At 34.0% G+C, this 22,787-nt stretch overlaps 1 pseudogene across 1 annotated transcript; it reads right to left on the bottom strand.

The window, feature by feature from the left end:
- Nucleotides 1-9,394: 9,394 nt before the first annotated feature.
- On the bottom strand, nt 9,395-9,787 carry LOC309823195 (multifunctional methyltransferase subunit TRM112-like protein; annotated as a pseudogene). The gene has a single exon. The product of its transcript is annotated as a multifunctional methyltransferase subunit TRM112-like protein (transcript).
- Nucleotides 9,788-22,787: the final 13,000 nt, after the last annotated feature.

The raw sequence follows: 22,787 nt of genomic DNA, 5'->3' as shown, positions 1-22,787 counted from the left end.
TCATTCTTCTATATATGATTGAATAGTTTAATTCCATATTACATTTTAAGAGATATTCCAAATCAGTACTTTGATGCATAAGAATTGGAAATACCAGATTTTCAATTGACTAATGTTTAATATCTCTATTGTAAAAAAGTGTTTATGATTAGTATGAACATTAATCAGGCAGTTGTCAATTTCCTCAAGGTGTAAATTGCTACTTAAGGTTCAAAAGTAAAACAAGATGTCTAAAAGTACTGGTTGGATATCATAATGGTGCCTTTTTCATGTCACTGTAGAAACATGTCAGAAAATTATACCACTGTTGAATTTTCTAAACTTGATCTACAGATAAAGGAAGCTTGCCTCTCTTTTTATAATACTATAGCAATATTATTCACTTTCAAAAATATGAACCTAAATTCCCTTCAGTAAACATTCAGAGCAAATATACACTCAGGGGTATTTGAACAGGCCCTAAGTGGTACTGTTAACTGGCAGTGGCACAGGTAGAAACTAGCTCTCCCCTGATGTTAAGCATATCCTATTTTTCTTTTATATCAGTCAATATTTTTAAGTATTAAACTTTTCTGCAGTAGCTTTGATGAAACACTCCTCAGTGATTCCAAATAGATTAGCAAAGAAATATAAATATGTGTGTCTGTCCAACTTCTAACTTATTTTAGTCAGAAGAAAATTCAAATGTAAACCAGGTCCTGACAAAACCAAGAGTTTTTAAATAACCCAATTCATTCTTAGTGTTCCCCCAGGGATCTACCCTCTTTACCATATAACTCCTAATTTGTTTGAAAACCACCCAACCTTTAGTTCCTAGCTGCTATATTTCATTGCTGGATACAGCTGTGGGGTAAATCAAACATCAAATAGACTGTAATTTACCCACATTTACATTGGTGTACTTTTACTGCAAGGTTATACAGATGTCATGGAATTACTTGATTAGCGTTCTTTGAGGGTAATACCTCAGTGCAAAGCCATGAAGCTGAACTAAATCAATCAAATTAGGTTGACATAAAAATGAACTTGATTGAACCCTATAGAGTAGTGCCTATGACAAAATTCAGAAAAGGAAATCAATGGAAAATATATTATTTTGTATTTTACTGTGAATAATGTTATTTTGAGGTTGAATTTATCATACCTTTTTTACTGCCAAAGAAAATTCTTACCAGCCCTGGCATAGACTTCAGGAGGTAGTGGTGATTATGTGCCTGCAGTGTTTGTGGAACATTTGCGGATCAAAACTCTTGGAGATTAGAAAAGCCAGAGAATGGCAGAATCATTTAGAACAAGAATCTCTAATTCATATTTATATAATCTCATATGCTTGTTTTTCTTTGTATACTGGCTCCGTTCTCATTTCCAACAGAATTTGTCAACTGATGGGACTCACTGCTCCAAATTTTACATATTAGAAATTCCAACAGAGGCAATCTCAGCTTCAGTTTAGAAGTTTCCAGGAAAAGACTCCCACACCCAGTTAACTATCCCACACCTAATCAACTATCCCCAATAAACAGAGAGTTAAATCAGAAATTAGCAGGTTATATAGGAAATATATTTAGAGCAGGAAGAAAGCACAATTACCACACTGAAGATACTGCTCCTCCAGAGATGAAGGAATATGGGGTAGAAAAAATAAAAAGCATTTGCTCTAAAAGGGGGGGGCGGATAAAAAGTGAAACAGTTATGTACACCGTTGCTACTACAAGTTGAATCCACAGCTCAAATATACAGTACTTGTCAATTCTTTCTAGTAACACTTTTAATTATTTTCAGTCAAACTTTTGTTTTCCATTCTCCTCAAGAGATAAATTTGAAATCTTTCCTTATATTCATTCCATCTTTACCATTCTTTTTGGAGTTTTATGTGCATCCCTCTTTACAGAAAATGAGGAAATAAGCTAGAACAGTGTTAATCAAAAGTGTAACTGCCATTTGCCACATACATTGTTTCTTTCCTTCCAGTATACCTCCCAACATTAACCTGGTCCTTTTCAGTTGTAGAGATTAATGAGAAGTTAATTTTCTTGAACCAAAGGAAGTAGTAAAATAGATTGCACATCACCAAAGTTACCTTAAAATCATCCTGCAACTGATAAGACCACTCTGAGAATCTGCCTCTCCAGATACAAATACCTGTACTTTTATTTGTCACTATCAGCCTCACTTTTTGTTATGGTGGTTTAGTCCATGTATCTCCTTAGCTACTTTTATTCTTCTCTTTAGATTCATGTGAGCGTGTGGGTATGTGGTTGTGTATGCTACATGCTTTGTCTTGATCGCTCATGCCATTTCTAATCATAAAACTTTTAGGTTGAGAGTCCGCCTGCCGATGCAGGGGACACGGGTTCGTGCCCCGGTATGGGAAGATCCCACATGCCGCGGAGCGGCTGGGCCCATGAGTCATGGCCTCTGAGCCTGCGCGTCCGGAGCCTGTGCTCTGCAACGGGAGAGGCCACAACAGTGAGAGGCCCGCGTACCGCAAAAAACAAACAAACAAACAAACAAAAACTTAGTTTGGTCTTGTGTTACTTAAAATATGTTTTGAGGAGCAGCAGCCTAACGATCACCTGGGACCTTATTAGAAATGGAGACTATCAAGTCTTACTCCAGACCTACAAAGTCAGATTTTAATAAAATCCACACGTGAATTGGAGATACATTAACTTGGGGGCTGAGGGAGGAGAAATGTCGACACTCTTCTATCACCTTTTCAGAAAGTTATCTATTAACAGAGCCCACTTTGTCAATACCTATCTTATGTGATCCTACTTCTATTTTCCAAGAGTGTATCTTTCTTCAAATCTTCAAAATTTCTTACCTGGATAATTATAGAAGGCATCTTAATTTCCTGGTGATAGTAATCTAATTTCCCCAAATCATTTCACTCCATTAATTCCAGCATGATGTCACTAAATATTATCATTAATTGATTGATGGATTACATTGTGAAAGTACAACTTATCATAATTAGAAATTATATTTTTCAGTAACTTTCAGGTGAAAAGATTGAATGCCCTTTATTAGCAGACACATCCTTCATTATCTTACCCCTTCCTAACTTTTTTTTTTTTTTTTTTTTTTTTTTTTGCAGTACGAGGCCCTCTCACAGCTGTGGCCTCTCCTGTTGCAGAGCACAGGCTCCGGATGCGCAGGCTCAGCGGCCAGCGGCCATGGTTCATGGGCCCAGCCGCTCCGCGGCATGTGGGATCTTCCCGGACCGGGACGCGAACCCACATTCCCTGTATCAGCAGGCGGACTCTCAACCACTGCGCCACCAGGGACTTCCTAACTTTTAAAACCCGTCCCCTTGATGCAATTTCCAGAAGGTTTCAAGTTATTTCATCCTGTGAATCTGCTTCTGCTAGTCCCATTACATGACAGTCTTTATTTCTCAAAGATACCTTTTTACCTCACTAATGCTCCCTAATCCACCAAGATTTAATTCTAGTGTCACATTAGCAATGACCTTAGTAAACTTGATATACCATTTCCCAGTGTACCAACAGCAAGTTATTAGAATTTCTAAAGGATAGTATTTGCTTATTATTCTTCATCTAGGAAATTCATATTTATTTAGAACAGAAGGTAATTGCATGGTTTTCTTTTCATCCTAAGTCACATCATAAATTGAGCTTATCACAAAATCGATGATCAGAAAATGCATGCATGAGTGAAAACATGTTTTTTATAATAACTGGACATTGTTTTTTTCTGTGCTTGGGAATTTAGTCAGGTATTACTAGGTATACTTAAAGTGACTTTAACGATCTCTCTCGGTATCCACACCCTTGTGTAATCTCCTCCTGTTGCAGTGAGTTGAGTTGGCTGTCCTGCTTTGCTTATAAGCAATAAAATATGGCAAGAGGGATGAGATATCATATCTGTGATTGGGTTACATAAGATTGTGACTTGTAGGGTGGCCAAAATAGCTCAGTTGGGAGACCATTAGTCTGAAGATTGTGACTTGTGTCTTTCTAAGACTCCCTATTGCTTTCTGACTACCGCAGTTTGATGAAGCAAGCAGCTGAGTTAGAGAGGCCCATGTGACAAGGAACTGAGAGTAGTTCACAGCCAAGAGTCGAATAGAAACTGAGGCCAACAGTCCAGCAGTCTCTAGGAACTGAATTCTGTCAGCAACTATATAAACTTAGAAAAGTGGGTCCTTTCCCACACCAAACTTTCAGTTTAGAGTCCAGCCCTGGATGACAAACTCATTGCAGCTTGTGAGAGACTAAAGCAGAGGATGCAGCTAAGCTGTTCCCAGATTCCTGACCCATAGAAACTGTGACATAATAAATGTGTGTTTTTGTAAGATGCTGATTTTGTGGTATTTTGTTAATGCAATCATAGATGGCAAACAAAAATTCTCTAGAGCATTACCTTACCTAAAAAGTGTGAGGCCCAAAATAATTCAGAAATGATACTCTAATGATATACAATATTTCAGATACATTTGGAGTTAAGGGAAACTGTTATTTACTTTAATTCCAGTCATGGATGCCTTGGATCCTGACAGGAATTATGTGTTTAAACATGTAGTCTTATGGTTGTACCTGGCATGGGCAAAGATACCACTTCCCCTGATCTTCTACATATATGAGACTTTGTTATTGCTCTTTAGGCATTAATGATATTTTGCCATTAGTCTTACTTTGATATTATTGAATTATAAATCTAATGATTTAAGTCACTTGTTCTCAAACATTTTCTTTTCATAAACTGTTGGTTTCTCAGGAACCAGAATAATTAAATATTATTGAGGATCCTGAAACATTTATGTAGATTATCTCTAGCAATAGTTACTATATTAGAAAGTAAAACTAATAATTAAAATATTGATTTCTAGTTGATTTAAATATAACAATAAGCTTATTTCCTGTAAACATAGATAACATTTTTCTTTTCCTAAAGATGGCTGTATTTTTAAAAATAAAAGAATTGATAATAGTAGTATCTCTTTACATTTTTCAGATCTCCCTTATATAATGCTTAATATAAGAAATCTGGATTATCAAAAGTATTTGCATTTCATCACATACTATTACAGCCTCTGAAAACGTTCACTGACACTACTGAGTGAATGAGAGCAAAAAGATAATGTCCTACTATTATTATGTATATAGTTTTGAACTTTTGGACCCACTGAAGAGTCTTAGGGCCATTAAAGACTAACAAGACCACACTTTGAGAGTTATTGATTTAACTAATCATCTATTTTCTCTTTTGTTCTGAAAACAATAAAAAAGGATAATTACAAAAATGATAAATATTTTAGAAAATATTTTAGAAAATTATATCACCAAGTATAAAAACCTGTACGACATAATGAAAGTCTCCTTTCAGTTTAATATTAATTGGCATGCTTTGTTTAACTAAACATCATACTAGTCTACAATATTATCAACCAGTTTAAGCTTTGTCATCTTGCTCTCCAGGATAGAAAGAGGAATCTTCAGATGTGCTGAAAGACAAACACAGAAGTACTCTGTGGTCTCTTTTCTTTTCAATTTAGAAACTAGATTAGAAAAACATTGGATAAGTGATGTAGTTGGATGTGTTAAGTAATTCTAGAGAAACAGAACGAATAGGATAGTTATATAGATAAATGAGAAGAGACTTTTTAAGGGAACTGGTTTATGGAGACTGAGATGTCCCACAATCTGGTATCTGTAATCTGGAGACCCAGAAAACCTGGTAATGTAATTCATCTTGAGTCTGTTGGCCTGAGAAACGAGGAAGTTGATGCTGGACCTCCCAGTCCAAGGTTGAAGGCCTGAGAACTGAGAATGTGGGGGGAGAGATGAGGGTGGAGGAAATGATGTCCCAGCTTGAGAGGGATAGAGAATTTCCCCTTTCTCCACTTTTTTGTTCTGTTTGGGCCCTCAACCAATATGATGATGCCTGCCCACATTGATGAGGGTGGATCTTCTTTACTTAGTCTAATAATTCAAATGCTAATTTCTTCCTGAAACACCCTCACAGGCATACCCAGTCAAGTTGACACATAAAATTAACCACTACATTGGATAATAACACATATGTTATAGATCCTGGTGATTTCCACTTACATTTCTAAGTTGTTCTTTAAGACATAATTCTGGTAACTTGAATACTTAGCCTCATAATTCATACTTAAAATAAAAACTTTGAAAATGAGACATTACTGGAGCATTCATCTTTTGATAATCTTCTAAGTCTCAGTTTTTGGTTTTTTTAGCTATTAACAAGAATAGTTTTATTTTGAATGTCTGGTTAAACTCTCAGTAATTTTCTGTTCATGTATCTTGACATATTACTATTATTACTATTACTACTATACATAGCTCAAGGAGAAAGTACATTTCTTTGAAGATTGTTTAACCTGATACTAAAAGTATGGTAAAGCCAAAATACAAACAAGGTTATACTGTATTGAACATATTAGAGCCCACTGTAATTATCACTAGGGACCTAATTTGCTCTTGAATACATTCATTTAACTCACATTCAAACAGATTGGAAGACATTCATTTTCATACTTCTTTGTCCAGGAATATTTTCTGCCAATTGTATCACTCATTTGTTTTCATACATTAGATTGAAAAGTTTGCTTTTAAGAAAAAATCATGAAATCTATGCTTATTATTTTAATTAAGGAATTTAAGTCCAATTCTTAATCTCTGACTAAAAGTTTATCAGCTAGTGTGACTGATAACGTTCCTTTGATCGTCATTTTACGATGGAATGAATTACCTTGTTCTGGCAGTAAGAAACAATCTGCTATTCTAAAATATTGTACCTGAAATCTACTATACTTGCTATTTCTTTGGTTGCATTCCAGAAGTCCAATATGTTCTCTCTGCATAAAGTAATTAATGAAGCAAATAAATATCTCAGAACTTGTGTTCAGGTAACATAGACAGTTATGATAATATCAAAAGGATAATTACATAAACATTCACTAAGAGAATAGAAATAACTGTTCAAGCAACCCAGACACTTGTCAAATATTTATCTTAATTCACTGTGAATTATATACTCAAAATTGAACATAGCCATGTTTATGGGTACTTCTTAGATATGTAGTCCACAAGTTTAAACACGTATTAACACAAATAAAAAAAAAACAATGACTGAAGGCAAATAAGAGAAACAAAATGAAAAAACGTTGTGGGAGAAGGTTTAATAAGATATATCTTAAATATTGAAGTTGAAATTGCTGTAAAGGGCATTTGCATTTTAAATACTTTTAATTTTTGAAAATAAGTTTAATTTATAATTAGAGCAGCATTGGATTGTCTCCATGTTGAAAAGTAGACAAATTTAGGCTCAATATATAATATCAAGTGTGAATATTTTATTGCCTAAGATTTTGATTAGTTCTGACATTGTTATCAAACATGGTCTAAATATGTTTGATTTTGTGCACATGTTATATTTCCAAATTATAATTTAAAATAAGAGAAAAAAATGACTACTGAATGAATCATATACTTAATTAATAAAGCACGTTTGAAAATACCCATATGGCAAATTATGTGTATTTTATATAAAACCTTCAAGTAATTAAGTATATTTTCAACATTTATGTTTTGAAAATTAAAATTTGATTCCATTTCTATCAAACATACAACTCATGGTATAGACTGTTAATCCATGTAATATGATGAGAGATATAATATTTTTCTATCTCTCTTCTCTCCTACTTTGTCTAGGCTGCAACTCAGAATCTGCATGAAAAATTATGTTTTCATATTAGAGAGATCTCAAATCCCCTATATCATAATAGTTATTGTTAATACTATGTGAGTCTAAATATTTTAACCCTGCTATAGTTAAGATTTTTCATAATTTGAAAATTTGGCCTACAAATATACACACAGAGAAAAATATTGAATGAAAATTATATAGAAGCTGAGAATCTGGAAATGTCAGAGCATCTGGAAGTTGAATCAATATTTCAGTTGTACCAGTCTAATCAAAAGGATTAGGGCAGGAACCTCAGCTTGCCAGGAGGGCCTCCTCAGTAGGTGTTCCTCTCAGTAGGAGTCTTGCAGCAGTTCTTGTAAACCTATATAGCTCTGGTGAGCTCTCTTCCACCCAGGTAACAGCTGAGGTGGAAAGGAGATAAAATACAGAATCTACAGGTGTGGAAACTACCCTTGATTAAAAGTCTCACATTCCACAGGAGCCATAATCTTTTGTACCAACTCCATAGAAAGACCTTTCATGGACTGTACAAGGTACATGCCCAATTATGAGTCTCTACACTCAGAGGAACCTCACAGTAGGGCTTCCTATCAAGTATTGTCCCTTGGTTTAAGTCAGCCTTCAATTAAGCAGTCGTTTTACTGTAAGCAGTGTTGCTTAGTAACTTAGTTGACAAATAGCGTCCTTCCCCGTTTCTAGGGAAACAAAGCTAGGAAATTTAACTGAAAATAAAATTCTCATGCAGAAGAGGAACAATTTTGTTAACTCTCTGCCAACACCATTAAAATGTAGATACAAAAGCCTTGCTGACGCTCTTAATTGTTTAGCTCTTTCTGTGCATCAAGATAATAAATTGGAAAGTCATTAACAAATACAGAGTAACCATTGGCCGAGGTCTATGTAACAAACATTTATATAGGGTTTCTTCTTAAAATTAAGCAGTAGGTGTGGTCCACCCTAATTCTATGTTGACATAAGACATTATGTGGTCAATTAACTATGTATTTTGTCACACTGGATTCATACACATTACACTGTAGCCCTAAAAATCCCTATCAACAAGAGTTGTTTTCATTGACATGAAAACCAAAGAAAGAAAATTTGAAGATGAAAAGTATGCTCAATGTGGAGCATCTGCTTAAAATTCAAATAAAGATTGGAAACAGAATAGAAGCAGCAACAAGAAACCACACACAAAAACATAGAGGAAGATCGCAAACTACTGATGCCAGGCAGCTATTGTGAGAATTATGAAAATGAGGAAGGTTCTAAAGCACCAGCAGTCACTTGGAGAAGTACTGACCCAGCTGTCCTCAAGATTCAAGCCTCGGGTCCCAGTAATTAAGACATGCATTGACATTCTGATCGAGAAAGAATATTTGGAGTGAGTGGATGGTGAAAAGGACAACTACAGTTACTTGGCTTAACCCTCCTAGAAGGGTCTGACCACGGGCACAGCCCCTCGTCCCATGGGAAGGATGGAGAGGAGTCGGCAGCGGCTGCGCCACCCGTAATTTTTTTTTTTGGTTTTGAAACTTTAATGAGAAAAAATATATAATACCGAGCTCAAGAACACTGTGTGTTTGGTGTGTCACTGGCCCAAGGGTTGGGGATACACAGGATAGAAGTAGCAAACAGGATATACGTAAACAAAGATACACACGCTCGCAATGAAAAACCGGGGCTGGACACGCTTTTAAGTCTCAGTTTCCTCATCACTCAGCAGCATGTTGGGGATCCCACAGCTGATGGGGAACAGATGTCCTGACTCTGGGCACTGCAGGTGCCCTCCAGCACATTCACTTCCAGCCTTTGTGCACCTCGACCAGATGCAAGGTGTTGGCAGCCTCCAGAAGCTCCGCCCACTCCACTTTGGGTACCGTAGGAGCCACGAAGTCGGGGTTGAACTCCACAGGGTTGATGCGGACCCCGGGGTCCTGGAGGCACAGGGGGAAGCCACGGAGCCCCACCCCCGCACATGCGAGCTCAGCAGGCATTTATTAGTGACCTTAGGGAGAGCTACTTCAGTGGTAAGTGGAATGAGATTGCAGTGGGTTGAGATGTGAATGGGAACTGAGGTAGTGAACATTATGACAACAGGTATGTGAAGGTGATACGCAATAAAGCATAGTAAGCTTAAATTCAGTATTTTATAAGGGATGAAATCTGAGTCTTAAAAAATTGATGGAAAGAATATCAGTTAAAACTGTTCAAAATAAAGATTAACTGTTAAGAATGGGGTAAATTATACTTTAAAAATTTGCAGATTATTACAAATCCCTAATTCGAAAATTAATATGGGGTATTGTATATAGGGGTCGAGCAAAGAGTGTAGATTTGATAGAAAGTGAATGCTTTGTGGATAGTTTTTAGTTTAACTAAATTTTAATAGGCATTGTTTAGTGTTAGAATTCTAATTACATACAATTTCTAACTACATACATACATTAAAAATTTATTTACCATTTAACTCATAAAAGCCTCTGGGAAATGAATTTTATATTTGGTTCTTAGCAATATAAAAATGCTACAGATTATACACATTTGAATTTCTCAAGAAGTATGCAAGTAAGTATGAAAAGATATATACAGTAAAAGAATGGCAAAACCATTAAATTTTGAATACATATGCAAATATTCTTTAATGAAAAAAATAATGGTTTATGTATTTTGGTTTTTTATCTAGGTAAAGCTTTTGAAATTAATTTTAAGTATATTCACCTTGGCTATAAATAATCACCCAACTTTGATTTTTTTTTTTATATATAAGATATAGGCATTGTTTAGTGTTAGAATTCTAATTACATACATATTTCTCAAGTCATTGAGGAAAATCTAGTTTTAAAAAATTAATATTTAAGCCACTGAATATTTTATAAAATGATAAAATCAATAGTAGGGTAGGTTGTGTATGCATGGGGACAGGGGTTTATGAGAACTCTGAGCTTTATGTTCAATTATGCTGTGAACCTCAAACTGCTCTAAAACAACAAAATTTATTAATTAAAAAATCAGTAGAAGATGGTAATGTCAGTGTGCTCTCATTGTCAGTGTAAAATGGAAATACTGTTAAAGGAAATACTTATAAAGCTAAGTTGAATAATTTTCCATGTTAGAAATACTACTGAGTATCATGTAAACCAATATTTAAGAAGAAAAAATTTAGATAAATATCACAATGTATAAAATTTTAAAAACTAATTCACATGTATTGTTAAGAATACTTCTATGTTTCTATGCATATCATATGTTCAGTATTTAATTTTATTATTCAAATTTCACACATAAATTAATTTTAAACACATCAAGGGTACATTAAGAAACACATTAAAGCAGATTATATACATGCAACTCTTTCTGTTGACTTATGAAGTCTTTGCACAAAAGCCATTATTTTAAAATTACTCTGTATGACTTTGAAGAGCTCAAACACTTAGCCTAATATAGAAAATCAAACCACTGATAATGAAGAAACACAGTAAAGATCAGCTTAAGTAACACCTCAACTTGGAAGTCTAGTCTGAATTCTCCAGGCAAACTTAAATATATTCCTATTAATTCTTTTTGTTTGTCCCTATAGATCCTTCCCTTAATATTTCTGTTAGAGAATTTTCAAAATATTAATATTTTGAAAGAATGAATGTAAGACTGAGGACAACAAATCTGATTCGAAAATGTTTTTTGTTGCTGTTTTTTGTTTGTTTGTTTGTTTTGTTTGTTTGTTTGTTTTTGTGGTACGCGGGCCTCTCACTGTTGTGGCCTCTCCCGTTGCGGAGCACAGGCTCCGGACGCACAGGCTCAGCGGCCATGGCTGACGGGCCCAGCCGCTCTGCGGCATGTGGGATCTTCCCGGACCGGGGCACGAACCCGTGTGTCCCCTGCATCGGCAGGCGGACTCTCAACCACTGCGCCACCAAGGAAGCCCCAGAATTCCTCTTTTTTACATACTTTATACATGTTTTCATTTTTCAGATTTGCTTCCAATTTTTACAGGCTCTGTTTTATTAAATATTCTTTATTTTACTCGTCTTTCTCAGTTGTATTTCATATCTACAAGAAAAATATAATAGGATGGCTTTCATCCTCAATAATCACTTTTATTTGAACTAACTCAATTCATATAATAAATGAGATACTGGTGTCTTTCTGAAGGAGGAACATTTTGTAAAAATTACATTTTGTTACAACAAGATATAATATCTTTCATGACAATCTTCCTATATCCCCTATATTCACCTTATTTCAGGTGACACCTCATTGCATTATACGTGGGTTGATAGATCTTTAAATGTGCTTATTTTTCAAATATTTATATTCTTTTGATAGGAAAACATTCTTCAAACATATAATTCATGTTATAAAATCAAAACAATTACCTTGGCCAACTTTGGTTTAAGAACAAAAGAGCAGGAATAGAATGAAAGTTTCTATGAATTTATTTTAGGTTTATTAGGAATAGTATTAGGAAAAAAAAATTGGCCCACTGTCTAAAGGATGGAAAAATAATTGCTGTGATTTACTTCTAAATGATTAAATGTTATGCTCCATATATTAGTTGTATCATTAGGCTGGTTTCTGCTTCAGAATTCATAGTATTTTGAACAGAAATGATTAAAGAGGTTATTAGTAAATCTACAAAGAACAGGGCACACTGTGTTTAAACATTACCCTATCATCTGGGCTACAAATGTTCAGCATCATTATGCTTCCACAATAGCAATTTACTGTAACACTGAAGAGTAAGTAATCAATATAGGAAGGTAGGGCTTGTTACAGTTACGGAAAAAGAGTACAGCCTCTTCTGTTCCAACCTTTGCAAAATCAGTAAGCAGTCCTATTTGTAAGGCAGCCTGTTAGTCTCATTCTCGATGTCAGTGAAAGGTATGAGCTACAATTACCAAGCTAAAAACTGTTCCAGTGTTCACCTCACTGTTTGCAAAACGTGATTTGATTTGTAACTCAATGAGAAATAAATTTAAGATGCATCACTCTAAAAGAAACATCACTTGAAATCCTGATTGTAAATATTAAAATGCTGAACATGTGTAGGTGCTTAAACTAATGCTGGAAGTATTAAAACAAGAAATAAATCATCAAGCCTAAAATATATATTATCTAATGAAAAATATTCTAGTTTACTCTTTGCCATATCTTCCAATCAATAGAGTTGGTTTTCAGTTTGGAAACTTTCAACTGGATAGTTATATCACTTACACTGGTAAATACCACTGTGTGGCATGATAAATAATGGGTCTAAAAGTCACTGCCGTAAAGCATAGAATGCGTGATTTTTATTTGAAAAGGTCTTGGAGATAATCAAAAACATATCTTCGTGGTACAGATGGAAAATCTAAGGCCCTGAAAACCTAGGTAGTAGGGGCAAGTTTCATATTAAGTTTCTATGTCTGGACTGCAGGCTGAATCTCTTGACTTCCTGTGCTTTCCCAATATTCTCAGGTTTTGTGGTGATGCCTCTCAAATTTTATTGCCATCATTGAAGCTGTAGTTGTACTGGGTATGGCTTATTCAAGCACCATTTGTACATAGAAACATTGTTTTATCAGCTGGAATTATACCATGGGAAGTTCTGGTAACTGCAGAGGCTCTAAATTTTATACATGGTCTAAATACAGCTGAGAAGGTATGGCTTGGTAGAGACAAGACTGTACATGAGGGTGATTATGTTGAACTCTCTGCCCACAATACCAAAACTCCAGTGTCCATTATTATACCTATCATTATAGTGAATTTATCCTCTCTTGAGCCCTATTATTGCAAATAAATGTAGCTACCCTACTGTAGAATAGAAAATGGATGTTTCTAACGGGTGAAACATTTTCTACTCTCTTGTAAATCTTTCTTCTGCTTCTACAAGTCTATCATAAAAGCCTTATCAGATAAACATCCTACAGCAGGATCTCCCCAACATAAGCACAATCTGTGATTAGGAGAATTTGGGAGGAACGTTCTTATGCATGCTGAATGAGCAGGGGAGACCCTACTCAAGGAAACTGAGAGATGACCAAAAGCCTTGAGTGAGGAAAGTGTAAACTGTGAAAACAGGAGAATTAGACTTAAGGATTGTTGTTCCTTGAGTTCATATTTTTCATAAACCAAACTTTTAGTACCACAGCCAATTGGGTAATTGGTGGTAGTGAGTGTTAAATAGGAAAAAATTGAGTGACAGTCTGATCTGTTTTTGCTTGTAGAGTAAGTTTTAAAAAGTGTTTTGGAAGTAAAATGGAGGGTGAACAGCAAACCAAATGATCCATGATAGTTAAGCTTATTTTCTGAAAATGAAATTTGAGCTTCAATGTGTTCATTTCAATTAAGTGTTAAGTACTAATTAATTTGTAATGATTCTTACAGAGCAGTTTTGTCTTCAACTGAATGTAAATTTGACTGATGAAGTTCATTGATTATATGTGTAAAACTACACAATATTTCCCATCTAGGTGTTAATGTAATCAGTGTTAATTAATAATTACCAAAGTTGAAAGGTTTCTTCACAAATTCCATTAAGCCTCTACTGTTAATGATTTTCTTTGCAGAGAAAATCAAATGTCTGTTTCCTAGTACATTTCTATTTATAACAATATTTTTAATTGACATTTTCTGAATTAATAAGGTCACATATTTTATAACAGATGGGATTTTCTAAGATACTTATCATGAATCCATTGATACTTAAAGCACTACAACTAGACTTGTAGATTTATGTAAATAAGCACAATTCTGGCATTTTAATGCCTTCTGCTAAGCAAAAGAATACAGATCAATGTAAAAGTGTTAATTGTCATTTCTCAAATTCACATTACTTTGTTTAATATTAATGGTTCATATATTTCCTAATGGTAATCATTTAAGTGACTGAATATATACTATTATGAAAAAGAAATAAAGCATGACAGAAAGAATATGAATCATAATTACTCATGGTTTTCAAAATATCATATAGGAAGCTAAAGGAATACTGATCATAAGTTTGAACTCCATTTTAATTTCTGCAGGTAGGAGAAAGATCCAGTGGATTCAGTTCATTTTTTCTCTTATTAGATCCGTATTACTACTATTGCCATTATTCATCAGGAACAGCATACCTTTTTAATACCTAAATGTATTTTGTTAGTTATAATCGTCTACTTGTATTACTCATATAAGATTTAATTTTTATATGAAATAATGCTAAATATGTTTTATATCAAGCTTATTCATCTGAGTTTTCATTATTTACATATATAAATATTGAGTATGAATGAATTTAAATATATATTTAGATTTTACTTATTAGTAAAATCTTACTAATTTACTTACTAGTTTACTTATATTTCTTAAATGGAATGCATTTTGAAGGTAATCCAGATGTAATCACTAAGTTATTTAGTTTACTTATGTACTAAAGTAGATAACATGTAATTGAAGAAGACTGGCCTTAGCACAGAATGCTTTGCAACCTTGGATGGTCACAAGTTTACTGAACCTCCATTTCCAGATCTACATAATGGGGAAGGGCAGACTCCATAATCTGTAGAAGCCCTGAGAGTTTTCACACTCTCAACAATTTGATTTCTATGAATAGCAGCCTTCTGATTCTTTTTTCATTATCAAAGTAGAAGAAATTTAAGTGTATAGCTTGATGAATACTGAAAAACATGAAATCTTATCAATATATACTCATTTGAAAAAAAATAGTACCAATGATAATACCATACCAAATGCTTTCCTATTTCTGGTGAAAACACCTTAGGTTCTCTTTTTTCTTTTAAATTTCTGTCTAGCAATTTGCTCTTCTTTTTATAAACAAATCTTTTGTTCTACATATGGTCTTTGAATGTAAGTGTTTTAATAAAACCACTGACTATGACATGTTATACCTAATTATTGTAGTTTCTACAGCAATATTAAGCCTTATCCCTCCCTTATTCTCTCTCTACCTTTATATTGAGACCTCCAGTCATTTCATTCTGTAGTCCAAGCGGACCTCATTTTATTGTGCTTCACTTTATTGTGCTTTGCAGTTATTGTGGTTTTTACAAATTGAAAGTTTGTGGCAACCCATTCTTGAGCAAGTTTGTTGGCACCATTTTCTAACAGCATTATTTGTAATTAATGTATGTACATTGACTTTTAGACATAATGTTACTGCACACTTAAGTTATTTTTACACTATAATGAAGTCTTTTAAGTACACTAGGAAATGAAAAAAATTAGTGTGACTTGCTTTATTTAAATATTCATAATATTTCCTCATTAATTTCCCTAATATTACTCAAAGATCCAGACTGTTGCTTGAACTAGTCTCCCACAATTCTGAATTTGTTTTTTCTTAATTTTTCCTGCCTACAGATTGCCGATCTTTGATCAACAAACCACCTGCATAAACATCTTTTTCCTCTGTCATTGAATACTGCTTAAGAAAAATATAATACCTTATTTATTGTTACTTAAATCAGTGGTTTTCCTTAGCAGGAACATCTATACTTTAGTCAACAAATTTTTGTTGTTGTTGTTTTGTTTTTTGTTTTAGTGGTTCTTCATCATTATATTTCTCTTATCTCTCACACTCGAACTTCTCATGTACAGATGACTCTGCTATATCATATAAAATGGTAGTGAGACAATGTCTCTTAATTGCCTACCTCACCATCAATTTGATACTATTGGGAAAAGAGCATGATTGCAAAATTAATCATATTTTATGAGGTGTGCATTCTTGTGAGAATATACATACTTTAAAAACTCACTATACAAATAAACATATATTTGATAGGCGCTGTGAAGGAAAATTCAAAGTGTGATAATACTACATAAATGATGCTCTATGAGAGTCAGTAAAGGAAAGCCTTTTTGCCCATGTGACTTCTGAGCAAAAACCCACAATAGAGTAAGAGTGGTAGACAACTGACAGCTGAGGAGAGGAGACTCTCAAAAAACTGATGTGGCAAAGGAAGAGGTCCTGAGATGGGCAAAGTAGTTTCTTAGCTCTTCTGAGTGATGTTCACTTAAATTGTATCTCTGAGAGTCATTCGTGGGAATTCTGCATTTCTCTATCTGCAGAACAAAGGAGAAAAGAGGGAAATTATGGAGGACATCATACAAGTACAGTTGGCCTTCTGTATCCATAGGTTCTGCATCTGAGGATTCAACCGGGGATCAAAAATATTCAGGGGAAAATTTCCAGAAAGTTCCAAAAAGCAAAACTTGAATTGTCCATGCTCCAGAAACTATTTAACATAGCATTTACATTTTATTAGGTATTAGAAGTAATCTGGAGATGATTTAAAGTACATGGGAGGATGTGCATAGGTTATGTGTAAATACTACACCATTTTATATAAGAGATTTGAGCATCTGTAGATTTTGGTATCCACAGGGATCCTGGAACCAATCCCCAAGGATACCAATGGTCTACTGTGGCTTTATGAACAGCCTGGAAATGCAACCACAAATGATGGTACATGGCCCAGACTAACTGCAAGGGAGGCCAGGACAGTTCAACTTCCAGAGTGGCCAGTAAGATGCAATGGGATGCATAAGCATCTAGAAAATCTCTGTACAAATCTGATGTATTCAAGAGAGTAAAAGAAAACTAATGCACCTGCGCCTAGAAATTAAATGGGACTGTAGCATGTTGTTAGCTGGGTGTCAGACAGAAACCAAATCATACCACCTTAGAATGAACATGACTGTATGTTTCAGTTTGACTACAACAGACCTAGTTTATGTCAGGTTTACACAATAGCACCTCCTTTATTCAAAAATGTGGACATGCTTGATTAATAAATTATAGGATCCTCTAACCATTTAGCAACCAAAATGAATTTATAATCATGGAGAATAACTTCCAGAATTTTCTGACATCATATTTTCCTAGACTCTGAATATGGCTACAAGTTGAAAATACTGATTTGTAGATTTTTTGACACATTTACAGGAAAATACTGCTGTGTAAGAAATCTAATTCACTCATATTTTATTTGTTGTAAACAATACATTTCTGAGAAAAAAAAATACTATAAGGCAAGTTTTGTATAGTTCCTGGGAACTATTTTATTTATTTAAAATAAATATATTTTAAAATTAATAATGAAAAAAAATTTAGCTATAAGTAAGCCTTTAGGAGCGCTGAAATCTCTCTAAGTAATTGAATGGAATTTATATAAAAATTGACTTTTGAAAAGGTGGTCAATAAAGTAATATGGGGCCAAAGCATGAAGTGTGTTGTGGCCATTCTAAGAAAATTGGTTTCTTCTCTCTGAAATAGGGACCCACTGTGGAGCTTTAAGCCAAGGAATGATATTTTTTTCCTGCCTTGTATGTTTTAATTAATTAATTTTTTAGATAACTGTATATTCACATGAGGTTGTAAGATATAATACAGCGAGAGCCTATGTATCCTTTACCCAGTTTACCATTATGGTAAAATCTTGAAAAACTATAGTACATTTCACATCTAGGATAGTCACTCTTTATAGTCAAATACAGAGCATTCACAAGGATCTCTAGTGTTGCCCTAGTCCCTCAACTGTGGTAATTACTAATCTCTTCTCTATTGCTAAAAATTTGTCATTTCAAGAATGTTATATAAGTGAAATCAGGCAATATGTGGTTACCTATTTGAGATTGACCTTTCACTCAACATAATTTCCTCTAATTGGTTGTGGGTATCAATAGTTTATTCCCTTTCATGCTGAGTAATATTTATAGCACCACAGTTTGTTTAACCATTCATCCATTGAAGGACAACTGAGTTGATTCAAGTTTTTGGCTATTATGAATAAAGCTTCTCTGAATGATCATGTACAGGTTTTTATGTGAACATAAGTTCTCATTGTTCTGGGATAAATGCCAAAGTGTGCAGTTGTTGAATCATATGGTATCTGCATATTTAGGCTCACAATAAACTGCTAAAATATTTTCTACAGTGACTGTACCATTTGTATGCCTAGCAATATACAAGTGAACTAAATTTTCTGCAACCTCACCAGTATTTGGTATTCTCACTATATTTTATTTTAGTCATTATGATACCTGTATAGTGACATTTCATTTTGGTTTTAATTTATATTCCCCTAAAACTAGTGATGTTAGGTATATTTTAGTATCCTCATTTGCCATCTGTATATCCTCTTCAGTGAAATATCTGTTCATTACTTTGGCCCATAAACAATTTCATTGTCTCCTTGAGTTTCGAGAGTTCTTTATCCATATTAGTTACCAGTTCTTTGTTGGATAGAGGTTTTTGAATAATTTATCCCAGTCTTAGCTTTTCTTCTCATCCTTTTCTCAGCATCCTTTGCAGAGTGAATATTCTTTAATTTGAATGATGCCTAATTTACCAATATTTTGCTTATGTATAGTACTTTGGTATTAAATCTGGAACACGTTACATAGCTCTAGATCTCAAAGATTTTTCTCCTATATTTTTTCTAAAACTTCTACAATTTTACTTTCAAGGCTATTTGACATTATATATTTTGAGTTGACTTTTATGTAAGATATGAGGTTTAAGTCACAGTTATTTTCTTTCTTTTTTTTTTCTTTTTTTTTTAAACTTTTGGATGTTCAGTTGCTCTGGCACAGTTTTGAAAAGACTTTCCTTCCCCCCATGGAATCACTTTGCAACTTTGTCAAAAATCAATTGGGTGTAGGTCTATTTCTGATAGGTGTCTATCCCCCTACTGACATGGCACTGTCTTGATTATTGTACCTATACAGTAGACTTCACATGAGGTAGAGTGATTCTTCCATCTTTGTTCTTTTTCAATATTATTTTAGCTATACTTTTTTTTGCCTTTTCTTATAAATCGTAGAGTGAACTTGTTTATGTCTACAAAAACTTGCTGGGATTTTGTTAGAAGTTCATTGAATTTTGGCAGGATTGACATCTTTTCTATGTGAAATATTCTAATTCATTAATGTGATATGTCTCTATTTATATATTTTATTTCTTTCATCAACATTTTGTAGTTCACAGAATATAAGCCTTATACATGTGTTGTTAAGTGTATACCTAAGGATTTCATTTTCATTAGAGCAGTTGTAAGTGGTATTGTGCTCTTAACTATGATTTCCACACAATCACTGTGAGTATATAGAAATGAGACTGACATAATTGTGTTGATCATATATCTTGCAACATTGCTAAATTCACTTAGCTCTAGGAGATTGTTTTGTAGACTCCTTGAGATGCGATGCAGTCATGGCATCTTCAAATAGGTGCAGCATTATTTCCTCCTTTCCTATCCATATGCCTTTTACTTCAGTTTCTTGTTTAGTTGAGTGACTAGAAATTCCAGCACTAGGTTAAATAAGAAAGGGGAGATGAGACAACCTTGCCATTTTTTCCTGATCTTAGCAGGAAAGCATTTAATTTTTCACCATTAAGTATAATGTTAGATTTAATTATATACTTTAAAAATATATATTATTTCTCAATTTGATGTGGTTCCCCTCTATTCCTAGATTGCTAAGAGTTTTTATAGAAATGGATATTGACTTTTGTCAAAATCTTGTTCTCTGTCATTTTATATAATCAGTTTTTTCTTCTTCAGGCTCTTGATAATGGTGGATTACATTGATTTATTTTCACACATTGAGCCATCATGGCATATCTGCAGTAAATCCTAATTAGTTATGGTATATAATTATTTTTGTACATTGTTTGATGCAGCTTTTTAATATTTTGTTGGATTTCTGTGCCTTAGCTTATGAGAAATAATGGAGTACAGTTTTCTTTTGAGTACTACTTTAGGCTGATCTTGGAATCAGGGTTAACACTGACCTCATAAAATAACCTGGAAAGCATCCCTTGTTTTTTACCCTGCAAGAGTAATTGTGTAAAGTTGGTGTTAATTACTTAAATATTTGTCAGAATTCTTCAGTGAAATCGTGTGAGCCTAGAGTTTTCTTTTTTTTGGGGGGGGGGGGACGTTTTAATTACAAATTCAATTTCTTAAGTGATTTATAGCACTATTTCTATTTTGTCATGGTTAGATTTTGGCTGTGTGTTTTTTGAAAAAACTTGTTTCTTTATCATTGTTGAATAAGGTGGGTGAAATTGTTAGTAGTGTGCCCTTATTATACTGATGGCTGAAATATTTGTAGTGATATTTCCTGTTTCATTCCTAATATTTATATCATCTCCCTTTTTTTCTTGCCATTCTTTTTAGAACTTTATCAGTTTTTTTTGTTTGTTTTTTTGAAGAACCAAATTTTGCTGCTTTGTTATCTATTGTTTTACTGCTTTCCATATTATTGATTCCTGCTTTTTAGTCCTTTCTGCTGGTTTTACGTTTTTTTTTTTTGATGTAGAATCCCAGATTGTTGATTTCTGATATTATTTTAATGTAGCCAATGTTATCAATAGTGCTTTAGTCATATCCTACATATTTTGAGTTGTTGTATTTTTATTTTCATTTAATTCTAGTTATTTTTTCTTTATTTTAATTCTCTTTGAGACTTCTTCCTTTATATATGGGTTATTTAGAATTGTGCTGTGTTTAATTTCCAAGTTTATAGAGATTTCCTGTTTACTGTTTTCTAGTTTGATTCCATTATGGTTAGAGAACATCCTCCATATTCTCTTTATGATTTTAATTCTTTTAAATTTGTTAAGGATTATTTTATGGTCATGAATATGAGCTATTTTGACAAAATTTTCTCCTATAATTTCCATTTGGTTCTCTTCTATAACATCTATTTATGATGACATTGTCCCCCATTGGTTTCAAGATAATTTTTAATTCCTTATTAAATTACTTTTATCATGGTTGCTTTAAGAGTCCTTGTCATAAAATTGCAGTATTTAATTTTTCTCTGTGCTGTCCCATCTGATTATCTTTTCTCATTGAAGTTGTTATTTTCTTGGTCTTTGGTATAACAGGTAATATTTCACTGTGTCCTTGATATTTTGACTCTCATGTTAGGACACTCTGGGTCCTGTTTATTTTTCTGTTCTATTTGGCAGGAAGTCCACCTATTTAGGTTAAGTGCACAGGTCCTAGCCCACCTTTGTGAGCTCTGGTTATAATGCCACTTTTATTTTTATAGGCTTGTGATATTACTTCCATCTCTCTGTTTTATCTCCTGCTGATGGGCTTCCACTGTTCACTAGTCCCTGCTGGTGCTGCCCCGGAAGGCAGATGTGGCTTCCTCGGCCTGAATACCTGTGACAGAGGAAGGGAGTCTCCAGCCCACAGAGAGGAGAAGTGCCTCCTGGGCACTTTGCTGAGGGTGTACCCAGCCATGTGGTGCTTCTAGATCGAGGAGGGAAGTTTTAAACTTAGTTAAGTAGGAGAGACCTTACTCTGGCCACTTATTTTGTAGGAGTCATTATAATTGATCTTCTTTGTCAATGCTGCTGTACTTTCCTGATGCAGACTTGACTTCCCTTCATTGTGGGAGTGGAATGAACTGGGCCACTTTTTGTTGATAGGTTGGTAATCAGGAAATGCTGAGCCTCTGGTTGTAAGGTGCCCTTCTTTCATTCCTGGGGTTTCTAAAAGTATATATGTGTATATATACTTTTCAGATTCTTTTCCATTATAGGTTACAAGGTATTATAAGATATTCAGTATTACAAGATACTGAATATAGTTCTCTGTGCTATACAGTAGGTCTTTGTTGTTTATCTATTTTATATGTAGTAGTGTGAATCTGTTAATCCCAAACTCTTAATTTATCCCTCCCCCATCCCCTTTCCCTGTTGTAACCATAAGTTTGTTTTCTATGTCTATGAGTCTGTTTTATAAATAAGTTCACTTGTATCTCTTTTTAACATTCCACATATAAGTGATATCATATGATATTTGTCTTTCTCTGACTTACTTCACTTAGAATGATAATCTCTAGGTCCTTCCATGTTGCTGCAAATGGCATTATTTCATTCTTTTTATGGCTGAGGAATATTCCATTATGTATATATACACCACATCTTTATCCATTCATCTGTCGATGGACATTTAGGTTGTTTCCATGTCTTGGCTATTGTATATAGTGCTGCAGTGAACACTGGGATGCATATATCTTTTTGAATTAGTTTTCTGTGTACATATGCCCAGGAGTGGGATTCCTGGATCATATCGTGA

This window comes from Grampus griseus (genome assembly GCF_964374135.1).
Source record: "Grampus griseus genome assembly, chromosome: 5".
Taxonomy (NCBI): domain Eukaryota; kingdom Metazoa; phylum Chordata; class Mammalia; order Artiodactyla; family Delphinidae; genus Grampus; species Grampus griseus.
This window is presented reverse-complemented; position numbering and strand designations above follow the sequence as displayed.